Raw genomic sequence first — 23,961 nt, 5'->3', positions numbered from 1 at the left:
GACTGAGAGGAGACTTAATAGCTGTCTACAAATATCTAAAGGGCTGTCACATTGTAGAAGGATCATCTTTATTCTCATTTGCACAAGGAAAGACTAGAAGCAATGGGATGAAACTGAATGGGAGGAGACACAGGTTAGATATTAGAAAAAACTTTTTGACAGTTAGAGTGATCAATGAGTGGAACAAGCTGCCACGAGAAGTGGTGAGTTCTCCTTCAATGGATGTCTTCAAACAGAGGCTGGACAGACATCTGACTGGGATGATTTAGCGAATCCTGCTTTGAGCAGGGGGTTGGACCAGATGGCCCAGGAGGTCCCTTCCAACTCTACGATTCTATGATTCTATGATTCTTGATCAGAGCAGTGGTGATCAGAGCAGTGGTGACCAGAGCAGTGATGATCAGAGCAGTGGTGATCAGAGCAGTGATGACCAGAGCAGTGATGACCAGAGCAGTGATGATCAGAGCAGTGGTGATCAGAGCAGTGATGACCAGAGCAGTGATGACCAGAGCAGTGATGACCAGAGCAGTGGTGATCAGAGCAGTGATGACCAGAGCAGTGATGATCAGAGCAGTGGTGATCAGAGCAGTGGTGACCAGAGCAGTGATGACCAGAGCAGTGATGATCAGAGCAGTGGTGATCAGAGCAGTGATGACCAGAGCAGTGATGATCAGAGCAGTGATGATCAGAGCAGTGACGATCAGAGCAGTGACGATCAGAGTAGTAGTGATCAGAGCAGTGATGAGCAGAGCAGTGATGAGCAGAGCAGTGATGATCAGAACAGTGATGATCAGAGCAGTGGTGATCAGAGCAGTGGTGATCAGAGCAGTGATGATCAGAGCAGTGGTGATCAGAGCAGTGGTGATCAGAGCAGTGGTGATCAGAGTGGTGATAATCAGCAGTGATGTTCAGAGTAGATACCCTTGAGGGCTGACACCGACCTGTGTTACATGGAACTCCATCCCGACCTCCCCAATTAACCCTTAAAGTGCACATCACACGTGGCTAGGACACTTCTCCAATAGCAGTGTAAGGCCACATTCAAACATTGGCATGTCACAGCCTGAGTGCACCTTGTCGTGCACGGATTGGCCGCAGGTCTCCTGAGCCAAACTTGTCAGACTATGGCTATGGGGCTGTCAAGTGTGAGTGAAGAGACCCGCGGACAGTCTATGCATCACAATCTGCATGTGTGAATGTGGCCTTAATTTTTGGTATTGGTTGACCACCTATATAACCCCCATATCAGCTCCTATAGGAGTTGCCACCGTGCCCTTCCAAAACTTCCTGGAATCCAGTGGAGAAAGAGGTGTGGATTGAGGGAAATGGATGTGGCTTTCATAAGTGAATGCATAATTCGACATCATCTAAATACTAGTCTTGTAACCTTGGTAGGAATGGTTGACACCCAACTTTCCTCGGTTCCAGACAGTTCCACAATGAGGGAATGTATCCCTTCTAAAGATGGGCAAAAAGATTTACAGTCCCCTGGTTCAGCGTCCATGTTGCTTCTTTGAGGCAGTCGGGCCCGGGCAGTGTGAACCTTCTTGGCCGACACTGAAGTTTCTGCCTCCTGTGATTACACGTCATGAGGTCGTGACTCAAGTGATGGCCGTGAAGGTTTGCCCTGAATCGGTGGCCATGGGCTACAGATGGGGGCACCAGACCAGAGTCCTGCAAATCTTTTTTCTCATCTCTAATCCCTTGAAATAGTTTTTCAGTTCAGGAGTCTTGAAAAGCTGGATGGTGCCGTCTGCTGGCCAGGATATATGTCACCCAGCTTTCCCAGAAACAGATATCACTAAGAGTCCTGGCAGTGGAGATGTAAGCGGAATTCTGGAGAATAGACTGAAAATTTCATATAAATCAAAGGTAATATAATAAATGTTATAAGATAATTCTTCCCGGGGTCATGAAGGGCAGGAAGGATGCCAGGAAGGGGCTGATAAAGCGAGTTATCCTGACGGGCAGGTCGAGCAGCGAGCATGCCTTCACAGCGCCCCCTCCCAGAGCAGGTGGCGAGCACGCAGCACAAGCTGGCACATTGCACGCGCCTGGAGCCCATCATCCCCACATAAGAGGGGCACACGTGTTGCTTTCATACCTTTTTAGTATCAGCACAGACGCGTTTCAATCCCCCTCTTGTTGTGACTCGTGAATGAGATTGCGCTGCTTTCATACGACAGTGTCACATTTGTCAGAACACATTTTTGGCAGCGAGTTTCAAACAGGGCAGCTGCGATCTCGAGAAACGACCTTAAAAGAATCGCTTCTCCTGGAACGAGCCCGGCCCTGGCTCTTTAGATTACGTTTCAAGGCTGCTCTCCTCCGCTCTTTGTGTACTCGCACAGGTGCGGGACTTAACCATGTCCTCCCCACCATGAGTGTTGGCAGGGCTATATGGGGGGGCTGGAGCGCCTAAATCACCGGGCCGATAGGCCTTCGATGGACTAGGCCAGATATGTCATAGAGGCTTCTAGTTGACCTGTGGACTGTGGATCCTCGGCTCTGGCCGTCCTCAACCTGGATCTCAAAGCTACACCCAGGGGTGACGAGGCCTTCACACCTACAAAGGTGAACCGCTCTCCTTCTGGCTGACCTTGCCCCATGCGTCATGTTCCCCGTGCCGGATGTGCCATTAGTCAGGGGTGCTTAGCATCACAGTAAAGAAAGCCTTGAGGGGGCTTCTGCAGCACACGAGTGTCTCGGAGGTCTCCGCATTTTCCAAAGTCCACACACTTTTCTGTGTGCACACGAGACCGGTCGATGCTGGGATTTTTCTAAATGTGGACAGTGTGTACCCTAATATGGCATAATGTCTATGGAAATTCCATATGTGAAGCTAGCAGTGGCCCAACGGGCAAGGAGACCAGTGATCGCTGCGTACTGTAATGGATCACATGGAACGGCCTTTGTTAAAGGGGTTGTCCCATAAACAAGATTCCTCTTCTCTGGAGTCCAAATCATTGCTGGGCCCCTGCAATGATTTGTCATGTGTCCGGCTGTGGACATCTATCTATCTATCTATCTATCTATCTATCTATCTATCTGTCTATCTGTCTATCTAACTATTATCCTTCTATTTACCTATCTATTATCTATCTATTATCTTTATATCATCTATCTATCTATTATCTATCTGTTATCTATTATCTATCTGTTATCTATCATCCATCTATTATCTATATATCTATTATCTTTCTATTATCTATCATCTATCTCTCTCATAGCTAACGATTACTTATGAGATCGATATATAGATGATTATCCATCTTCCTACTATTCTCTGTCATTCTGCATTCAGTTGCAGTGTTCATCCTGAGCTTCCGGGTTCATGTGACAGAGTGAAGAATTGGAGACCAGTTGTACATACCATTATATGTATATATCAGCCATTATGGGTCTGATTGCCGTCTGGCCGCCCCTCTGTGCAGCGACACAACAGCGGCCCGTGCCTGCGGCGGACATTTCCAGATACTTCTGTGCGTTCTAGCAGGGGGTGCCCTTTAATATGCTTTAAATGCTCATCTTCCATCCCAGCCGATATCAGCGGGAGGTTTCTTATTTGTGCAGACTCCTTTCTTCGGGGGTCCGCTCCCCCTCTCTGTAGCTACGGCGGTCCTCTAATCCCAATGTTACCGTTTCCCAGTGATGTCTCTCCGTGACACCTGGAGCCCCGATTGATAAGGACTCATCTCTCTCTCAACCTCTCGGCTTTTCTCACCGCGCAGCCCGCGGCGCTTGTCACTAGCAGTCAAATAAGGACACTTTTTACCAGTCACTCCTGCTGTTCCATTTTTTCCCCTCAATGCCAGTACATGTATTTGTTATTCTTTATAACTCTCTTTGAAGTCGGGAATCCGAGGGGAATCTGAAAACGACCAGATGTTTCTCTTGTGGAGTCAGAGGAGCGGCGAGGATTACATTTAATACACAACCATAACACTCCCCGGCCCTTCATCTGCTGTATATGTTACGCACGGCCCATAAAAGACAGCACTTCACATCACTTGACCTAGACGAGCGCAATGTAAATGTCTTTACTGCATTATACACATACGTTATAGCCCCATTCACTGCAATATAAAATCTTCCCCCTTCTCTCCTCGCCGGCCGGCGACAAAGAATTCGAGGACTTTTCCTTTATTATGCAAAAGGAAATTATTCACGAGAGTAACACGACACTCAATATGTATTTTATTCTTTCACTGGGAATAAAGACAGAGAGAAATGGAACCTGTTTGCCGTATGCGGAAGCGACGAGCGACATTACGCGGTATTTCCATAATAATATTTACCCTTCGTAAAGCCGCTTTTCACTCAGACGCAAACAACAGTATATAACTGTATTCAAATAACATGCAAAACGCACCCAGTATAGATAATGGCATTCATTTATGCAGATCTCAGGCTCGCGTGACAGGCACCACGCAAGGGTTTCCGTTGATTTTCTCTATATAAAGTTGACTTTTTTTCCACAAACTACTTTCACTTCATTCAATATCAACATTTATGCTTGTAGCACTTACAAGAATATTATATAATGACGGCAATAATGGTGCACGACTGCAAAAAAGTATCCACCCAGAGCAGGATTTGTAGTGTGCTGCTTTCTCAAGTGATCACTGAGGTCTTCAAGATGAAGATGGATTGAAAACCTTAGGGCTTTGAGCTTTAGATATGGAAGGCTTCTGCAAGGTGAATGGGAGAGAAACTTTCCTCGTAGATTTGTTATGTTCTTCATAGACTTTCAAAATGTTACCCCTCCTCCAGCGATGAGTGATCAAAGAGGTCCTCACAGAAAAAGATGGACTGAGAACCTTCAAGACAATGGTTGAAAGTTTCGTCTCTGAGTTTTAGCTATGGAAATCTTCCAGAAGAGGAATGAGATTGAACATTTCCCCCATAGGTTTATTAGATACTTCATAGCCTTCCAAAGTATTGTCCTCTCCAGTGATCAATGCGGACTTCGAGATAATGTTGGATTGAAAACCTTCAAGACAACAGTTGGAAGATTGGCCTTTGTGCTTTAGATATGGGAGTATTGTTAGGTACTTCAAAGCTTTCCAAAGTATTGCTTCTCCCCATTGATCATGACAGTCTTCCAGATTATGTTGGATTGCAAACCTTTAAGACCATGGTTGAGCTTTAGATATGGAAGACTTCCACAAGGTGATTTAAATTGAATGTTTCCTCTTGGTTTTGTGCTGCTTATCATAGCCTTCCAAAATATTGCCCCACCACCACCAGTAATCACAGAGGTCCATAGAGATGATGTTGGATTGAAAACCTTCATGACAATGGTTAGAAGTTTGGCCTTAGAGATTTAGATACAGAAGGCTTCCAGAAACCGAAGTAGACTGAACCCTTCCTCATAGGTTTGCTATGCTCTACATATCCTTCCAAAGTATTGCTTCCCCCTCCCACACTCTTTTTTTTAAAATCTAGATTGATTATGGAAGACTTCAGACTTCGAGATGATGACTTCTTAACAAAGATGTAAAGTTCTAAATGACTGACAATTGACCTAAGATAGTATTCTTCAAAAGGGAAACTGGAGATTTCAGATACTTCAAAAGAGTTTGAGTGTTCCCTCTTCAGAATATGTTTACGGAGATCTTGCAGAATCTACAGGCTTGAGGACCAAAAATGGTTGGAAATCTGGACATTGCGCAAACTTTGGTTGTGGAATACTTTTATATGAATGAGGTTGTAATATTATATATCTATAGGGCTGAGGTTGTAAAGAATAATATTTTATAAGAAAAATGCTGACGGTATAAGGTTCCTCATTCTGTAACTGTGACCTGTGCCCAATAGATTCACTATGTAATAAACAGTTTTAAGGAAAGACAATCAACTTATCTATATGTTTTTGGAGAATGGACGGAAACTGGAGTACCTGGTTGAGAAACCACTAGAAAAAAGGAAGAACACAGTTGCTTTTGGCTGTATTCGAAGTCAGGACCTAGGCACTGCAAAACGACAATGCTACTATGATACTAAAGCCTTTATAGACTGTGGTTTAGGATGAGGGCTTCTAAGACCTGGTTTGGAGAGCAGCCCTCTGAAGATGGTTTTGAGTATCTCCTCCCAGGACATGATTTGGAGGCTAGACTGGTTGGTTGAGATTTCGGCATACAGGATGTTGGTTACTGGATGATTGACTAGAGAAAGAAAGTATTCAGTTTTGGCCTTTATTGGCAGTGTTTGTTTTTTTTTATTCAGTTTTGGCCTTTATTGGCAGTGTTTGTTTTTTTTTCAAAAATGTATTACGGTTTAGTACTTTAGCAGGGGATAATAATAATAATCTTTATTTATATAGCGACAACATATTCCGCAGCGCTTTACATTGCGATGATCCATCAGCAGGTCCACTGTGTTCTGAATTTTGGTTGAAAAGTTACCTTTTTAGAAGACGGCGGTAGATGTAGCCGTCTGGGTAGTTTAGTAACTATTTGGAGTGGTTAAGAAGAAGTCTGATGACCAGCTGTGGGTTGGAAACCTGAAGTGACTTCGCTTGTAGATTGTACTATTCGTAAGGGTCCAAGAACGTCAGACAATGAATGCAACATCAATTTTGGGTGCATTTTCCAAGATGATTTTCATTATGTATGAACCCGTCCAGCCAGCACTGACCAGGAGAAGATCTGGTGTGTGCCCGGCCAGAGTATGGTGCTTAACCAGTGAGGCCAGTCCTGTCTGCTCGTAGCCATGATAGAGCATGCCATGCCTTCTCCACATGCTCTGCAGCCTTTACACCCCTTTGAAGTGAGACAGTCACATTCTTTGTGCCGCATCCTGCACCACCCTAATTAAGCTTTAATCCCTGACATGAAATAAAGACATTGCTGGACAGATCTGTGGTGTCTTCTCACATATCCTGAATTCTGAGCTCAGGCTTCCTCCCTTTACCCTGGTGATACCCAATGTCCGACACAAGGAGTTTTCAAAACCAGCATTTCATATAAAAGTTGTGTAAATGTGAAAAAAGACCATGATGTGATGACTAATGTGGTTCCACGTGGTGCAGATCTTCTTATAGTAACTTTAGTCGCTCCCTATTATGAAATTATATAATGTGGTTATACAATTTTGCATCTAAATATTATTTCCTTGTTATTTATTTCTCTTTATATATTGTGCTTGTGTTTCAGCTTGGATCTGGTCCGGGGTCTACAGAACAAGTCGCTGTATGTGGGGCATCTAAGGCAGAGGTTGGGTAAGTAGAGCTATCAGTTGGCATACCATAGTAATGTCACTGAAATCTATGGCGTAATATATTTTTGCAGATGTAGTTGACCTTGGTGTAGCTCAGGTGATGTCATTATGTCGAAGCTGAACGCTATTTACGGAGTGTTGTCGGATGCTCGTTTCAGGTCTGATCTCCCGGGCTGGACATAAGTAGAAGAGCTTAGTGTGTCATGGCGTCTTCAATAGTGATGTTACTATATGATTTGTGGAGTTACCCATTTGGGTGAATAAGTTCATTTTGACTAACAGAGGTGATGTAATAATGTAAGGTTCATGGCGTCTAAAACATTGGAGAAACTTTTTCCCATTCATGTCAGATCTTCAGCTGCTTATATGAAGCCCTTGAGATCACAGATGGCCTCATTTCCTCCTGTGAATCTGTGCACGGCTCTCCCTCTGTACCAGCATCACAACCTGTATATTGTACCGTCTCCTGAAAGGTATGAAGTGGTGACTGCTATCCTCAGGTAGGTAAGTGTCCCTCTCATGTTGCAGCATCATTGATGACTGTGCTGAAAAACGCTAAGTATTAAATATGGGTCAACTACTGGGGTGACAGCTATGCTCACCACTATAAGGCAGCTATCCTCACCGCTATAAGGCAGCTATCCTCACCGCTATAAGGCAGCTATCCTCACCGCTATAAGGCAGCTATCCTCACCACTATAAGACAGCTATCCTCACTGCTATAAGGCCGCTATCCTCACCACTATAAGACACCTATCCTCACCGCTATAAGGCCGCTATCCTCACCACTATAAGGCAGCTATCCTCACCACTATAAGACACCTATCCTCACCGCTATAAGGCCGCTATCCTCACCGCTATAAGGCAGCTATCCTCACCGCTATTAGGCAGCTATCCTCACTGCTATAAGGCAGCTATCCTCACCACTATAAGACAGCTATCCTCACCGCTATAAGGCAGCTATGCTCACCAGTATAAGACAGCTATCCTCACTGCTATAAGGCCGCTATCCTCACCACTATAAGACACCTATCCTCACCGCTATAAGGCCGCTATCCTCACCACTATAAGATAGCTATCCTCACCGCTATAAGGCAGCTATCCTCACCACTATAAGACAGCTATCCTCACTGCTATAAGGCCGCTATCCTCACCACTATAAGACACCTATCCTCACCGCTATAAGGCCGCTATCCTCACCACTATAAGATAGCTATCCTCACCGCTATAAGGCCGCTATCCTCACCACTATAAGATAGCTATCCTCACCGCTATAAGGCAGCTATCCTCACCGCTATAAGGCAGCTATGCTCATCACTATAAGGCAGCTATCCTCACCACTATAAGGCAACTATCCTCACCGCTATAAGGCAGCTATCCTCACCGCTATAAGGCAGCTATCCTCACTGCTATAAGGCAGCTATCCTCACCATAAGACAGCTATCCTCACCGCTATAAGGCAGCTATCCTCACCGCTATAAGGCAGCTATGCTCATCACTATAAGGCAGCTATCCTCACCACTATAAGGCAACTATCCTCACCGCTATAAGGCAGCTATCCTCACCGCTATAAGGCAGCTATCCTCACTGCTATAAGGCAGCTATCCTCACCACTATAAGACAGCTATCCTCACTGCCATAAGGCCGCTATCCTCACCACTATAAGGCAGCTGTCCTCACCGCTATAAGGCCGCTATCCTCACCACTATAAGATAGCTATCCTCACCGCTATAAGGCAGCTATGCTCATCACTATAAGGCAGCTATCCTCACCACTATAAGGCAACTATCCTCACCGCTATAAGGCAGCTATCCTCACCACTATGACAGCTATCCTCACCGCTGTAATGCAGCTATTCTCACCACTATAAGGCAGCTATCCTCACCGCTATAAGGCAGCTATGCTCATCACTATAAGGCAGCTATGCTCACCGCTATAAGGCAGCTATCCTCACCACTATAAGACAGCTATCCTCACTGCTATAAGGCAGCTATCCTCACCACTATAAGGCAGCTATCCTCACCACTATAAGGCAGCTATCCTCACCGCTATAAGGCAGCTATCCTCACCACTATAAGACAGCTATCCTCACCGCTATAAGGCAGCTATCCTCACCGCTATAAGGCAGCTATCCTCACCGCTATAAGACAGCTATGCTCACCGCTATAAGGCAGCTATCCTCACCGCTATAAGACAGCTATGCTCACCGCTATAAGGCAGCTATCCTCACTGCTATAAGGCAGCTATCCTCACAGCTATAAGACAGCTATGCTCACCGCTATAAGGCAGCTATCCTCACCGCTATAAGGCAGCTATGCTCACCGCTATAAGGCAGCTATCCTCACTGCTATAAGGCAGCTATCCTCACTGCTATAAGACAGCTATCCTCACCGCTATAAGGCAGCTATGCTCATCACTATAAGGCAGCTATCCTCACTGCTATAAGGCAGCTATCCTCAGCACTATGAGGCAGCTGTCCTCACCGCTATAAGGCAGCTGTCCTCACCGCTATAAGGCAGCTATCCTCACCGCTATAAGGCAGCTATGCTCATCACTATAAGGCAGCTATCGTCACTGCTATAAGGCAGCTATGCTCACCACTATAAGGCAGCTATCCTCACCGCTATAAGGCAGCTATCCTCACCACTATAAGACAGCTATCCTCACTGCTATAAGGCAGCTATGCTCACCGCTATAAGGCAGCTATCCTCACCACTATAAGACACCTATCCTCACCGCTATAAGGCAGCTATGCTCATCAATATAAGGCAGCTATCCTCACCGCTATAAAGCAGCTATTCTCACCACTATAAGATAGCTATCCTCACCGCTATAATGCAGCTATGCTCACCACTGTAAGGCAGCTATCCTCACCGCTATAAAGCAGCTATGCTCATCACTATAAGGCTGCTGTCCTCACCACTGTAAGGCAGCTATCCTCACCACTATAAGGCAGCTATGCTCATCACTATAAGGCAGCTGTCCTCACCGCTATAAGGCAGCTATCCTCACCGCTATAAGGCAGCTATGCTCATCATTATAAGGCAGCTATCGTCACTGCTATAAGGCAGCTATGCTCACCAGTATAAGGCAGCTATCCTCACCACTATAAGGCAGCTATCCTCACCACTATAAGACAGCTATCCTCACCGCTATAAGGCAGCTATGCTCACCGCTATAAGGCAGCTATCCCCACTGCTATAAGGCAGCTATCCTCACCACGATAAGACACCTATCCTCACCGCTATAAGGCAGCTATGCTCATCAATATAAGGCAGCTATCCTCACCGCTATAAGGCAGCTATGCTCATCGCTATAAGGCAGCTATCCTCACCACTATAAGGCAGCTATCCTCACCGCTATAAGGCAGCTATCCTCACCACTATAAGGCAGCTATCCTCACCGCTATAAGACAGGTATCCTCACCGCTATAAGGCAGCTATCCTCACCGCTATAAGGCAGCTATCCTCACCGCTGTAAGGCAGCTATCCTCACCGCTATAAGGCAGCTATCCTCACCGCTATAAGGCAGCTATCCTCACCGCTATAAGGCAGCTATCCTCACTGCTATAAGGCAGCTATCCTAACCACTATAAGACAGCTGTCCTCACCGCTATAAGGCAGCTATGCTCATCACTATAAGGCAGCTATCCTCACTGCTATAAGGCCGCTATCCTCACCACTATAAGATAGCTATCCTCACCGCTATAAGGCAGCTATGCTCATCACTATAAGGCAGCTATCCTCACCACTATAAGGCAACTATCCTCACCGCTATAAGGCAGCTATCCTCACCACTATGACAGCTATCCTCACCGCTGTAATGCAGCTATTCTCACCACTATAAGGCAGCTATCCTCACCGCTATAAGGCAGCTATGCTCATCACTATAAGGCAGCTATGCTCACCGCTATAAGACAGCTATCCTCACCACTATAAGACAGCTATAATCACCGCTATAAGGCAGCTATCCTCACCACTATAAGGCAGCTATCCTCACCACTATAAGGCAGCTATCCTCACCGCTATAAGGCAGCTATCCTCACCGCTATAAGGCAGCTATCCTCACCACTATAAGACAGCTATCCTCACCACTATAAGGCAGCTATCCTCACCGCTATAAGACAGCTATGCTCACCGCTATAAGGCAGCTATCCTCACCGCTATAAGGCAGCTATCCTCATTGCTATAAGACAGCTATCCTCACTGCTATAATGCAGCTATGCTCATCACTATAATGCAGCTATGCTCACCACTGTAAGGCAGCTATCCTCACCACTATAAGGCAGCTGTCCTCACCGCTATAAGGCAGCTGTCCTCACCGCTATAAGGCAGCTATCCTCACCGCTATAAGGAAGCTATGCTCATCACTATAAGGCAGCTATCGTCACTGCTATAAGGCAGCTATGCTCACCACTATAAGGCAGCTATCCTCACCGCTATAAAGCAGCTATGCTCATCACTATAAGGCTGCTGTCCTCACCACTGTAAGGCAGCTGTCCTCACCACTATAAGGCAGCTGTCCTCACCGCTATAAGGCAGCTGTCCTCACCGCTATAAGGCAGCTGTCCTCACCGCTATAAGGCAGCTATCCTCACCGCTATAAGGAAGCTATGCTCATCACTATAAGGCAGCTATCGTCACTGCTATAAGGCAGCTATGCTCACCACTATAAGGCAGCTATCCTCACCGCTATAAGGCAGCTATCCTCACCACTATAAGACAGCTATCCTCACTGCTATAAGGCAGCTATGCTCACCGCTATAAGGCAGCTATCCTCACCACTATAAGACACCTATCCTCACCGCTATAAGGCAGCTATGCTCATCAATATAAGACACCTATCCTCACCGCTATAAGGCAGCTATGCTCATCAATATAAGATAGCTATCCTCACCGCTATAAGGCAGCTATGCTCATCACTATAAGGCAGCTATCCTCACTGCTATAAGGCAGCTATCCTGACCGCTATAAGGCAGCTATCCTCACCGCTATAATGCAGCTATGCTCACCACTGTAAGGCAGCTATCCTCACCGCTATAAAGCAGCTATGCTCATCACTATAAGGCAGCTATCGTCACTGCTATAAGGCAGCTATGCTCACCAGTATAAGGCAGCTATCCTCACCGCTATAAGGCAGCTATCCTCACCACTATAAGACAGCTATCCTCACCGCTATAAGGCAGCTATGCTCACCGCTATAAGGCAGCTATCCCCACTGCTATAAGGCAGCTATCCTCACCACGATAAGACACCTATCCTCACCGCTATAAGGCAGCTATGCTCATCAATATAAGGCAGCTATCCTCACCGCTATAAGGCAGCTATGCTCATCACTATAAGGCAGCTATCCTCACAACTATAAGGCAGCTATCCTCACCGCTATAAGGCAGCTATCCTCACCGCTATAAGGCAGCTATCCTCACCGCTATAAGACAGGTATCCTCACTGCTATAAGGCAGCTATCCTCACCGCTATAAGGCAGCTATCCTCACCGCTAGAAGGCAGCTATCTTCACCGCTATAAGACAGCTATCCTCACCACTATAAGGCAGCTATCCTCACTGCTATAAGACAGCTATCCTCACTGCTTTAAGGCAGCTATCCTCACCAGTATAAGACAGCTATCCTCACCGCTATAAGGCAGCTATGCTCATCAATATAAGGCAGCTATCCTCACCGCTATAAGGCAGCTATGCTCATCACTATAAGGCAGCTATCCTCACAACTATAAGGCAGCTATCCTCACCGCTATAAGGCAGCTATCCTCACCGCTATAAGGCAGCTATCCTCACCGCTATAAGACAGGTATCCTCACCGCTATAAGGCAGCTATTCTCACCGCTATAAGGCAGCTATCCTCACCGCTAGAAGGCAGCTCTCTTCACCGCTATAAGACAGCTATCCTCACCACTATAAGGCAGCTATCCTCACTGCTATAAGACAGCTATCCTCACTGCTTTAAGGCAGCTATCCTCACCAGTATAAGACAGCTATCCTCACCGCTATAAGGCAGCTATGCTCATCACTCTAAGGCAGCTATCCTTACTGCTATAAGGCAGCTATGCTCACCACTATAAGGCAGCTATGCTCACCACTATAAGGCAGCTATCCTCACTGCTTTAAGGCAGCTATCCTCACCAGTATAAGACAGCTGTCCTCACCGCTATAAGGCAGCTATGCTCATCACTCTAAGGCAGCTATCCTTACTGCTATAAGGCAGCTATGCTCATCACTATAAGGCAGCTATCCTCACTGTTATAAGGCAGCTATCCTCACCACTATAAGGCTGCTATGCTCATCACTATAAGGCAGCTATCCTCACCAGTATAAGACAGCTATCCTCACCGCTATAAGGCAGCTATGCTCATCACTATAAGGCAGCTATCCTCACTGCTATAAGGCAGCTATGCTCACCACTATAAGGCAGCTATCCTCACTGCTATAAGACAGCTATCCTCACTGCTTTAAGGCAGCTATCCTTACCACTATAAGGCTGCTATGCTCATCACTATAAGGCTGCTATGCTCACCGCTATAAGGCTGCTATGCTCATCACTATAAGGCAGCTATGCTCACCGCTATAAGGCAGCTATGCTCACCGCTATAAGGCAGCTATGCTCACCGCTATAAGGCTGCTATGCTCACCGCAATAAGGCAGCTATGCTCACCAGTATGCCACCAATGATAATATTAGATATATATGTCTGCTATGCTAACTGCTATAAGGCAGCTATCCTCACCTCTATAAGGCAGCTATCCTCATCGCTATAAGGCTGCTATGCTCATCACTATAAGGCTGCTATGCTCACCGCTATAAGGCTGCTATGCTCACCGCTATAAGGCTGCTATGCTCATCACTATAAGGCAGCTATGCTAACCACTATAAGGCAGCTATGCTCACCAGTATACCACCAATGATAATATTAGATATATATGTCTGCTATGCTAACTACTATAAGACAGCTATGCTCACCGCTATAAGGCAACTATGCTCATCGCTATAAGGCAACTATGCTCATCACTATAAGGCACCTATCCTCACCACTATAAGGCTGCTATGCTCATCACTATAAGGCAGCTATCCTCACTACTATAAGGCAGCTATGCTCACCACTATAAGGCCTGTTTCACACTTCCGTTTTTGACCATCAGTCAAAATCCGCCGTTTTTTTCCCCATTGATTTGCATTACCGGCGGATCTTGACGGATGGCCATCCGTTGGATCCGTTTTTTTGCGGATCCGTCAATTTTTTTTGTGTCCGCCGAGATGCCTGGACGGACCATGTAACGTTTTTTGTGCTGCAGGATCCACATTTTAATAGTGCGCATGCCCGGAGGAGTTAAGTCAGGCGGAAATTTAACCCTGAAATCAGTCTGGCGGGCGGAAAAAATTCTCTCTCTCTCCCTCTCTTTTTCTCTTTCTCTTTCCTTTAAAATTCTCTCTCCTTCCCGGGCAGCGGTTCCTTTAAAATTCTTCATTCGGCGGATCCGTCAAAAAAAAATGGTCCGGTGGCATCCGTCCACATCAGTTAACAACAGATCCGCTTTCCGCCATTTTGGCGGATTTTAACGGACACAAAAAAAATTATGTGTGAAACAGGCCTAAGGCTGCTGTCCTCACCACTATAAGGCAGCTATGCTCACCAGTATACCACTAATGACAATATTAGATATGTAAGGTCGCTATGCTCACCCCTATAAGGTAGCGATCCTCACCGCTATAAGGCTGCTATGCTCATCACTATAAGGCAGCTATCCTCACCCCTATAAGGCTGCTATGCTCATCACTATAAGGCTGCAATGCTCACCCCTATAAGGCTGCAATGCTCACCCCTATAAGGCTGCTATGCTCATCACTATAAGGCTGCTATGCTCCTCACTATAAGGCAGCTATCCTCACCGCTATAAGGCAGCTATGCTCCTCACTATAAGGCTGCTATCCTCACCGCTATAAGGCTGCTATGCTCATCACTATAAGGCTGCAATGCTCACCCCTATAAGGCAGCTATGCTCCTCACTATAAGGCAGCTATCCTCACCGCTATAAGGCAGCTATGCTCATCACTATAAGGCAGCTATGCTCCTCACTATAAGGCTGCTATCCTCACCGCTATAAGGCTGCTATGCTCATCACTATAAGGCTGCTATGCTCACCCCTATAAGGTAGCGATCCTCACTGCTATAAGGCTGCTATCCTCACCGCTATAAGGCTGCTATGCTCGCCCCTATAAGGCTGCTATGCTCATCACTATAAGGCAGCTATGCTCACCACTATAAGGCAGCTATGCTCCTCACTATAAGGCAGCTATCCTCACCGCTATAAGGCAGCTATCCTCACCCCTATAAGGCTGCTATGCTCATCACTATAAGGCAGCTATCATCACTATAAGGCAGCTATGCTCACCACTATAAGGCAGCTATGCTCATCACTATAAGGCAGCTATCATCACTATAAGGCAGCTATGCTCACCACTATAAGGCAGCTATGCTCATCACTATAAGGCAGCTATCCTCACCGCTATAAGGCAGCTATGCTCATCACTATAAGGCAGCTATCCTCACCGCTATAAGGCAGCTATCCTCACCGCTATAAGGCAGCTATCCTCACCGCTATAATGCAGCTATGCTCATCACTATAAGGCTGCTATGCTCATCACTATAAGGCAGCTATGCTCACCACTATAAGGCAGCTATGCTCCTCACTATAAGGCAGCTATCCTCACCGCTATAAGGCAGCTATCCTCACCCCTATAAGGCTGCTATGCTCATCACTATAAGGCAGCTATCATCACTATAAGGCAGCTATGCTCACCACTATAAGGCAGCTATGCTCATCACTATAAGGCAGCTATCATCACTATAAGGCAGCTATGCTCATCACTATAAGGCAGCTATCCTCACCGCTATAAGGCAGCTATGCTCATCACTATAAGGCAGCTATCCTCACCGCTATAAGGCAGCTATCCTCACCGCTATAAGGCAGCTATCCTCACCGCTATAATGCAGCTATGCTCATCACTATAAGGCTGCTATGCTCATCACTATAAGGCTGCTATGCTCATCACTATAAGGCTGCTATGCTCATCACTATAAGGCAGCTATCCTCACTGCTATAAGGCAGCTATGCTCATCACTATAAGGCAGCTATCCTCACCGCTATTAGGCAGCTATCCTCACCGCTATAAGGCTGCTATGCTCACCGCTATAATGCAGCTATGCTCATCACTATAAGGCAGCTATCCTCACCGCTATAAGGCAGCTATCCTCACCGCTATAAGGCAGCTATCCTCACCGCTATAATGCAGCTATGCTCATCACTATAAGGCTGCTATGCTCATCACTATAAGGCTGCTATGCTCATCACTATAAGGCTGCTATGCTCATCACTATAAGGCAGCTATCCTCACTGCTATAAGGCAGCTATGCTCATCACTATAAGGCAGCTATCCTCACCGCTATAAGGCAGCTATCCTCACCGCTATAAGGCTGCTATGCTCACCGCTATAATGCAGCTATGCTCATCACTATAAGGCTGCTATGCTCATCACTATAAGGCTGCTATGCTCATCACTATAAGGCTGCTATGCTCATCACTATAAGGCAGCTATCCTCACTGCTATAAGGCAGCTATGCTCATCACTATAAGGCAGCTATCCTCACCGCTATTAGGCAGCTATCCTCACTGCTATAAGGCAGCTATGCTCATCACTATAAGGCAGCTATCCTCACCGCTATAAGGCAACTATCCTCACTGCTATAAGGCTGCTATGCTCATCACTATAAGGCTGCTATGCTCATCACTATAAGGCTGCTATGCTCATCACTATAAGGCTGCTATGCTCATCACTATAAGGCTGCTATGCTCACCACTATAAGGCAGCTATCCTCACTGCTATAAGGCAGCTATGCTCATCGCTATAAGGCAGCTATCCTCACCGCTATTAGGCAGCTATCCTCACTGCTATAAGGCAGCTATGCTCATCACTATAAGGCAGCTATCCTCACCGCTATAAGGCAACTATCCTCACTGCTATAAGGCAGCTATGCTCATCACTATAAGGCAGCTATCCTCACCGCTATAATGCAGCTATGCTCATCACTATAAGGCTGCTATGCTCATCACTATAAGGCTGCTATCCTCACTGCTATAAGGCAGCTATCCTCACCGCTATAATGCAGCTATGCTCATCACTATAAGGCAGCTATGCTCATCACTATAAGGCAGCTATCCTCACCAGTATACCACCAATGACAATATTAGATAAATAAGGTTGCTATCCTCACCACTATAAGGCGGCTGTGCTCAGTATAAAGCAGCTATGCGCAGCACTACAAGTTGGCTATGCTCACCAGTATACCACCAATGACAATATTAGATATATAAGGCAGCTATGCTCATCACTATAAGGCAGCTATGCTCACCACTATAAGGCAGCTATCCTCACCACTATAAGGCAGCTATCCTCACCACTATAAGGCAGCTATGCTCACCACTATAAGGCGGCTGTGCTCACCACTATAAGGCAGCTATCCTCACCACTATAAGGCATCTATCCTCACCACTATAAGGCAGCTATCCTCATCACTATAAGGCAGCTATCCTCACCACTATAAGGCAGCTATCCTCACCACTATAAGGCATCTATCCTCACCACTATAAGGCAGCTATCCTCATCACTATAAGGCAGCTATCCTCACCACTATAAGGCAGCTATGCTCACCGCTATAAGGTGGCTGTGCTCATCAGTATAAAGCAGCTATGCGCAGCACTACAAGTTGGCTATGCTCACCAGTCTACCACCATTGACTATATTGGATATGCTGTACATTAATCGCAGTACTGGGCTGAACATCGAGTATACCCTATGTGTCATCACAAGGTCTTCTATATTTCGTTCTGTTCTGGCTCACAATATGGTCTAGGGAAAGTATCGTGGAAATACCTTATGTGGCCCAGTTTGATTTCATGGGATTTTCTGAGTTTTTGCGTCTTGCTTGGTTTAGGGGCTCGTCCAGTTTTAAATATCCATAAAGTGAAAAGCTGTACAACTTTCCAATAGATTTTTTGTTTCAATTGCTCACCAAGACCTCTGCTTTCTATCAGGGAATTTCTATTAAGGCCAGATTAAGTTCTTTAGATACTTCTTTGCCAAATATTGTGAAGGAGATTACTGCTATAAAGAGAAGCTGTAACACACGAGAATAATACTGCCATACTGCCTGCTAGAGAAAGCTGAAATTATCCTACTGTATAGAGCTTATATAATGCCAACAAGTACAGTTATACTGCTATCTACTCTGTAATAATGCTGGGATATGCTGACCATTAGCACAAATAATACTGTTATACAGTGTGTATAATGCAGTCATACAGTGTGGACAATAACTTTGTTTCAATAGAAAAAATGTCCAGCCCCATGTCAATTTTTTATTGATATTAATAAAGATTTTGGATTTTATTCCTGGAGCTGGACATTTTTTCTATTGAAACATTCTGAAGACGTTCTGGCAGAGACGTGTCCGTGCTCGGATTCATGGTGTTTCAAGAAGAACAATAAGGGTTGAGCTGAACAAACTTCTTTTCCTTCTCACAATAACTTTACACAGTGTGATTAATACCGGTATACCGTCTGGATAATACCGTTATACAGTGTGAATAATGCCATCATACAGTGTGGATAATACCGTTATACAGTGTGAATAATGCCATCATACAGTGTGGATAATACCGTTATACAGTGTGAATAATGCCATTATACAGTGTGGATAATACCGTTGTACAGTGTAAATAATGCCGTTATACAGTGTGAATAATACCGTTAGACAGTGTGAATAATGCCATTATACATTCTGGATAATACCATTATACAGTGTGGATAATACCGTTATACAGTGTGGATAATACCGTTATACAGTGTGAATAATACCGTTATACAGTGTGGATAATACCGTTATACAGTGTGAATAATGCCATTATACAGTGTGGATAATACTGTTGTGCAGTGTAAATAATGCCGTTATACAGTGTTGATAATACCGTTGTACAGTGTAAATAATGCCGTTATACAGTGTGAATAATACCGTTAGACAGTGTGAATAATGCCATTATACATTCTGGATAATACCATTATACAGTGTGGATAATACCGTTATACAGTGTGGATAATACCGTTATACAGTGTGAATAATACCGTTATACAGTGTGGATAATACCGTTATACAGTGTGGATAATGCCATTATACAGTGTGGATAATACCGTTGTACAGTGTAAATAATGCCGTTATACAGTGTGAATAATACCGTTAGACAGTGTGAATAATGCCATTATACATTCTGGATAATACCATTATACAGTGTGGATAATACCGTTATACAGTGTGGATAATACCGTTATACAGTGTGAATAATACCGTTATACAGTGTGGATAATACCGTTATACAGTGTGAATAATGCCATTATACAGTGTGGATAATACTGTTGTGCAGTGTAAATAATGCCGTTATACAGTGTGAATAATACCGTTAGACAGTGTGGATAATACCATTATACAGTGTGGATAATACCGTTATACGGTGTGGATAATACCGTTATACAGTGAATAATACCGTTATACAGTGTGGATAATACCGTTATACAGTGTGGATAATACCGTTATACAGTGTGAATAATGCCATTATACAGTGTGGATAATGCCGTTATACAGTGTGAATAATACCGTTATACAGTGTGAATAATGCCGTTATACAGTGTGAATAATGCCTTTATACAGTGTGAATAATGCCATTATACACTGTGAATAATACCGTTATACAGTGTGAATAATGCCATTATAGTGTGAATAATACCGTTATACAGTGTGAATATTACGATATACAGTGTGGACAATAACTTTATACAGTATGAATAGTACAGGTATACAGTGTGAATAATACCGGTATACAGTGTGGTTAATTCCATCATACAGTGTGAATAATACCGTTATACAGTGTGAATAATGCCTTTATACAGTGTGAATAATGCCGTTATAGTGTGAATAATACTGTTATACAGTGTGAATAATACGATATACAGTGTGGACAATAACTTTATACAGTGTGAATAATACAGGTATACAGTGTGAATAATACCGGTATACAGTGTGGTTAATTCCATTATACAGTGTGAATAATACCGTTACACAGTTTGGATAATACCACTATACAACATCTACTTGAGATGATCTAATTAATTTGCAGGACTCTGGTTCAGGGGCCACATCATTGCACTGGGGCCGCCGGATGGGAGCCATATGAACTGCCTCATGCGTCCTGCTAATCGCTGATTTCTATGCTCTACATAATACCACAATATGGAGCAAGTAGCATCTAGCGGACGGCAGATTCCTGTGGAGCAATTACCTTTAGTGCCCGTTAGTGAATCTGGTCACTACAGGAGCATTACTGCGCCACTTTGAAGTTTCCCTGGATACATTTTCAGCTTTATAGTCAGGAATTATATTTTAGGTGTATTATTAGATGTTGGAAAAATGCATTCTTATTAATTATCTTCCACCATTACATTTGATAAAACAAAAAAATTCCTGTAGCTACACAAACAGCGGCTTTCTGTATCAAATTAGATTGATTCTGTGACAAATTAATTCACGACACGAGCGCTTCATTCCGGATCCTGATAACTTTCTTTTCCTATAATGAATAAAACCAATTAAAATACCAAAAAAACTTATTTAGTACAACAGTTTTTTTTATCTCCCACTTTTTAACATCTTTTTTTCTGATACAGAAATGTATGCAGAATAACTGGGCGAAAAAAAATTAATGTATAAGCAACCCCATGCCTGTGCCCTATGATCGCTACATCAGCTCGTGGCTATTATCTGCGTTACAACTGCACTGCTCAAAAAAATAAAGGGAACACTAAAATACCACATCCTAGGTATCTGAATTAAATATTCCAGTTGCATAGTTTTATTCATTGCATAGTGGAGTGTGTTCAGAACAATAAAATATAACAAGTGTCAATGTAAATCAAAATAAATATCCCATGGAGGTCTTGATTTGGAATGATACTCAAAATCAAAGTGGAAAATCAAATTACAGGCTGATCCAACTTCAGTGGAAATGCCTCATGACAAGGAAAAGATGCTCAGTATTGTATGTGGCCTCCACGTGCCTGTATGACCTCCCTACTGTATAACACCTGGGCATGCTCAAGAGGCGGCGGATGGTCTCCTGAGGGACTCCTGGACTAAAGCATCCGCCAACTCCTGGACAGTATGTGGTGCAGTGTGACATTAGTAGATGGAGCGAGACATGATGTCCCAGATGTGCTCAATCAGATTCAGGGAACGGGAGTGCCAGTCCATAGCTTCAATGCCTTCATCTTGCAGGAACTGCTGACACACTCCAGCCACATGAGGTCTGGCATTGTCCTGCATTAGGAGGAACCCAGGGCCAACCGCACCAGCATATGGTCTCACAAGGGGTCTGAGGATCTCATCTTGGTACCTAATGGCAGTCAGGCTACCTCTGACGAGCACATAGAGGGCTGTGCAGACCTCCAAAAATGCCACCCCACACCATCATTGACCCACTTCCAAACCGGTCATGCTGAAGGATGTTGCAGGCAGCAGATCGCTCTCCACAGCGTCTCCAGGCTCTGTCACGTCTGTTACATGTGCTCAGTGTGAACCTGCTTTCATCTGTGAAGAGCACAGGACGCCAGAGGCAAATTTGCCAATCCTGGTGTTCTGTGGCAAATGCCAAGCGTCCTGCACGGTGTTGGGCTGTGAGCTCAACCCCCATCTGGATGTCGGGCCCTCAGTCCATCCACATGGAGTCGGTTTCTAACCGTTTGTGCAGACACATGCACATTTGTGGCCTGCTGGAGGTCATTTTGCAGGGCTCTGGCAGTGCTCCTCCTGTTTCTCCTTGCACAAAGGCTGAGGTAGCGGTCCTGCTGCTGGGTTGTTGCCCTCCTACGGCCCCCTCCACATCTCCTGGTGTACTGGCCTGTCTCCTGATAGCGCCTCTGGACACTACGCTGACTGACACAGCAAACCTTCTTGCCACAGCTCGCATTGATGTGCCATCCTGGATGAGCTGCACTACCTGAGCCACTTGTGTGGGTTGTAGAGTCCGTCTTATGCTACCACGAGTGTGAAAGCACAAACAACATTCAAAAGTGACCAAAACATCAGCCAGAAAGCATTGGTACTGAAATGTGGCCTGTGGTCCCCACCTGCAGAATCACTCCTTCATTGAGGGTGTCTTGATAATTGCCAATAATTTCCATCTGTTGTCTATTCCATTTGCACAACAGCATGTGACATTGATTGTCAATCAGTGTTGCTTCCTAAGTGGACAGTTTGATTTCACAGAAGTTTGATTTACTTGGCGTTATATTCTGTTGTTTAAATGTTCCCTTTATTTTTTTAAGCATTGTATTTTCTTCCACATGTAGATTTTACGCTTACCAGTTGTCAGGTGCATTCAAAAAAATGAAAAAGCTTCATTACGAAAAGGTACAAACAATTATCAAAGGGTGGAAATATCCCTCTGATAAGTTTTTCTATTCTACAGCTTTCAATCGCATTCATTATAAGCCCCTTACGAGGGCTGTACAGTAGGAAAGAAAGTTGGAATCTACCATTATTATGTATTCTAACACGTTATACTTTATTTTTATGATATATGATATATTTTTATGATATATACAGTATATATATATATATATATATATATATATATATATATAAAGATATATATATGAAAAATCAAAGCTATCCTGAAATATAGTTCAACACCAAACTGGTGCATACACAAAAGAGTGCTTTTCTGTACAGGCAAGAAGCTGGTCGTCAACTTCATTTTCATTAGAGCATCAGGTCGGCACTGTAAATTTATTATCACTACAGGGAGGTTTTAGCTTATTGATCTTAATATTATTGGAGAGCAGTGACAACTGTTATCATATGAGGTCAAGGTCAGAAGAGTCATCCCATTATTATTTTTAAAGGGTAGGGTCAACAAAATCTTATTAGAGGGCAGGGTCAGTAGAGTCATCTTATCATTAGAGGGAAGGTCAGCAGTGCTATCTTATCATTAGAGGGCAGCGTCAGCAGAGTGATCTCTATCATAAGATGACAGGTTCAGCAGAGTTATCTCATTATCATTAGAGGGCAGGGTCAGCAGAGTCATCACCTTATCATTAGAGGGAAGGTCAGCATTGTCATCTTATCATTAGAGGGCAGCGTCAGCAGAGTCATCTCATCATTAGAGGCCAGGGTCAGCAGAGTCATCACCTTATCATTAGAGGGAAGGTCAGCAGTGTCAACTTATCATTAGAGGGCAGCATCAGCAGAGTCATTTCATTATCATTAGAGGACAGGTTCAGCAGAGTTATCTCATTATCATTAGAAGGCAGGGTCAGCAGAGTCATCACCTTATCATTAGAGGGAAGGTCAGCAGTGTCATCTTATCATTAGAGGGAGGGGTCAGAAGAGTTATCTCATTTTTATTAGAAGGTGAGGGCTGCAGAGTCATCTTATTACAGGGAGGCGTCAATAGAGTCATCTCATTATTAGAAGGTGAAGTCAGCAGAGTCCTCTCATATTATAGGGCGAGGTCAGAAGAGTCTTCTCATTATTATTTGAAGCGAGGATCTGCAGAGTCATCCAATTATTATTGGAGTCAGCAGTGTCATCTCATTATTATTTCAGAATAGTGGACGGTGTCAGTA

The 23,961-nt window shown here is 44.5% G+C and overlaps 2 protein-coding genes across 9 annotated transcripts in view; both read left to right on the top strand.

The window, feature by feature from the left end:
- Positions 1-23,961, top strand: part of ZBTB20 (zinc finger and BTB domain containing 20) — a 1,106,032-nt gene that overhangs the window by 586,857 nt on the left and 495,214 nt on the right. For all 8 annotated transcript variants that reach the window (XR_012232516.1, XR_012232517.1, XM_073577073.1 and 5 more), the window contains one exon: positions 7,158-7,222. The gene's annotated coding sequence lies outside the window, so the exon portion shown is untranslated. The remainder of the gene's footprint in view (positions 1-7,157; positions 7,223-23,961) is intronic.
- The window catches only part of LOC141091474 (uncharacterized), a 35,087-nt gene continuing 18,729 nt past the window's right edge, over positions 7,604-23,961 (top strand). Inside the window, exon 1 of the mRNA XM_073577078.1 lies at positions 7,604-7,721. The gene's annotated coding sequence lies outside the window, so the exon portion shown is untranslated. The remainder of the gene's footprint in view (positions 7,722-23,961) is intronic.

This window comes from Dendrobates tinctorius, unplaced genomic scaffold, assembly GCF_039654945.1.
Source record: "Dendrobates tinctorius isolate UK_male_01 unplaced genomic scaffold, ASM3965494v1 ptg000054l, whole genome shotgun sequence".
Lineage (NCBI taxonomy): Eukaryota > Metazoa > Chordata > Amphibia > Anura > Dendrobatidae > Dendrobates > Dendrobates tinctorius.
Note: the sequence above shows the minus strand (reverse complement) of the source record. Positions and strands in the feature narration are given on the sequence as shown.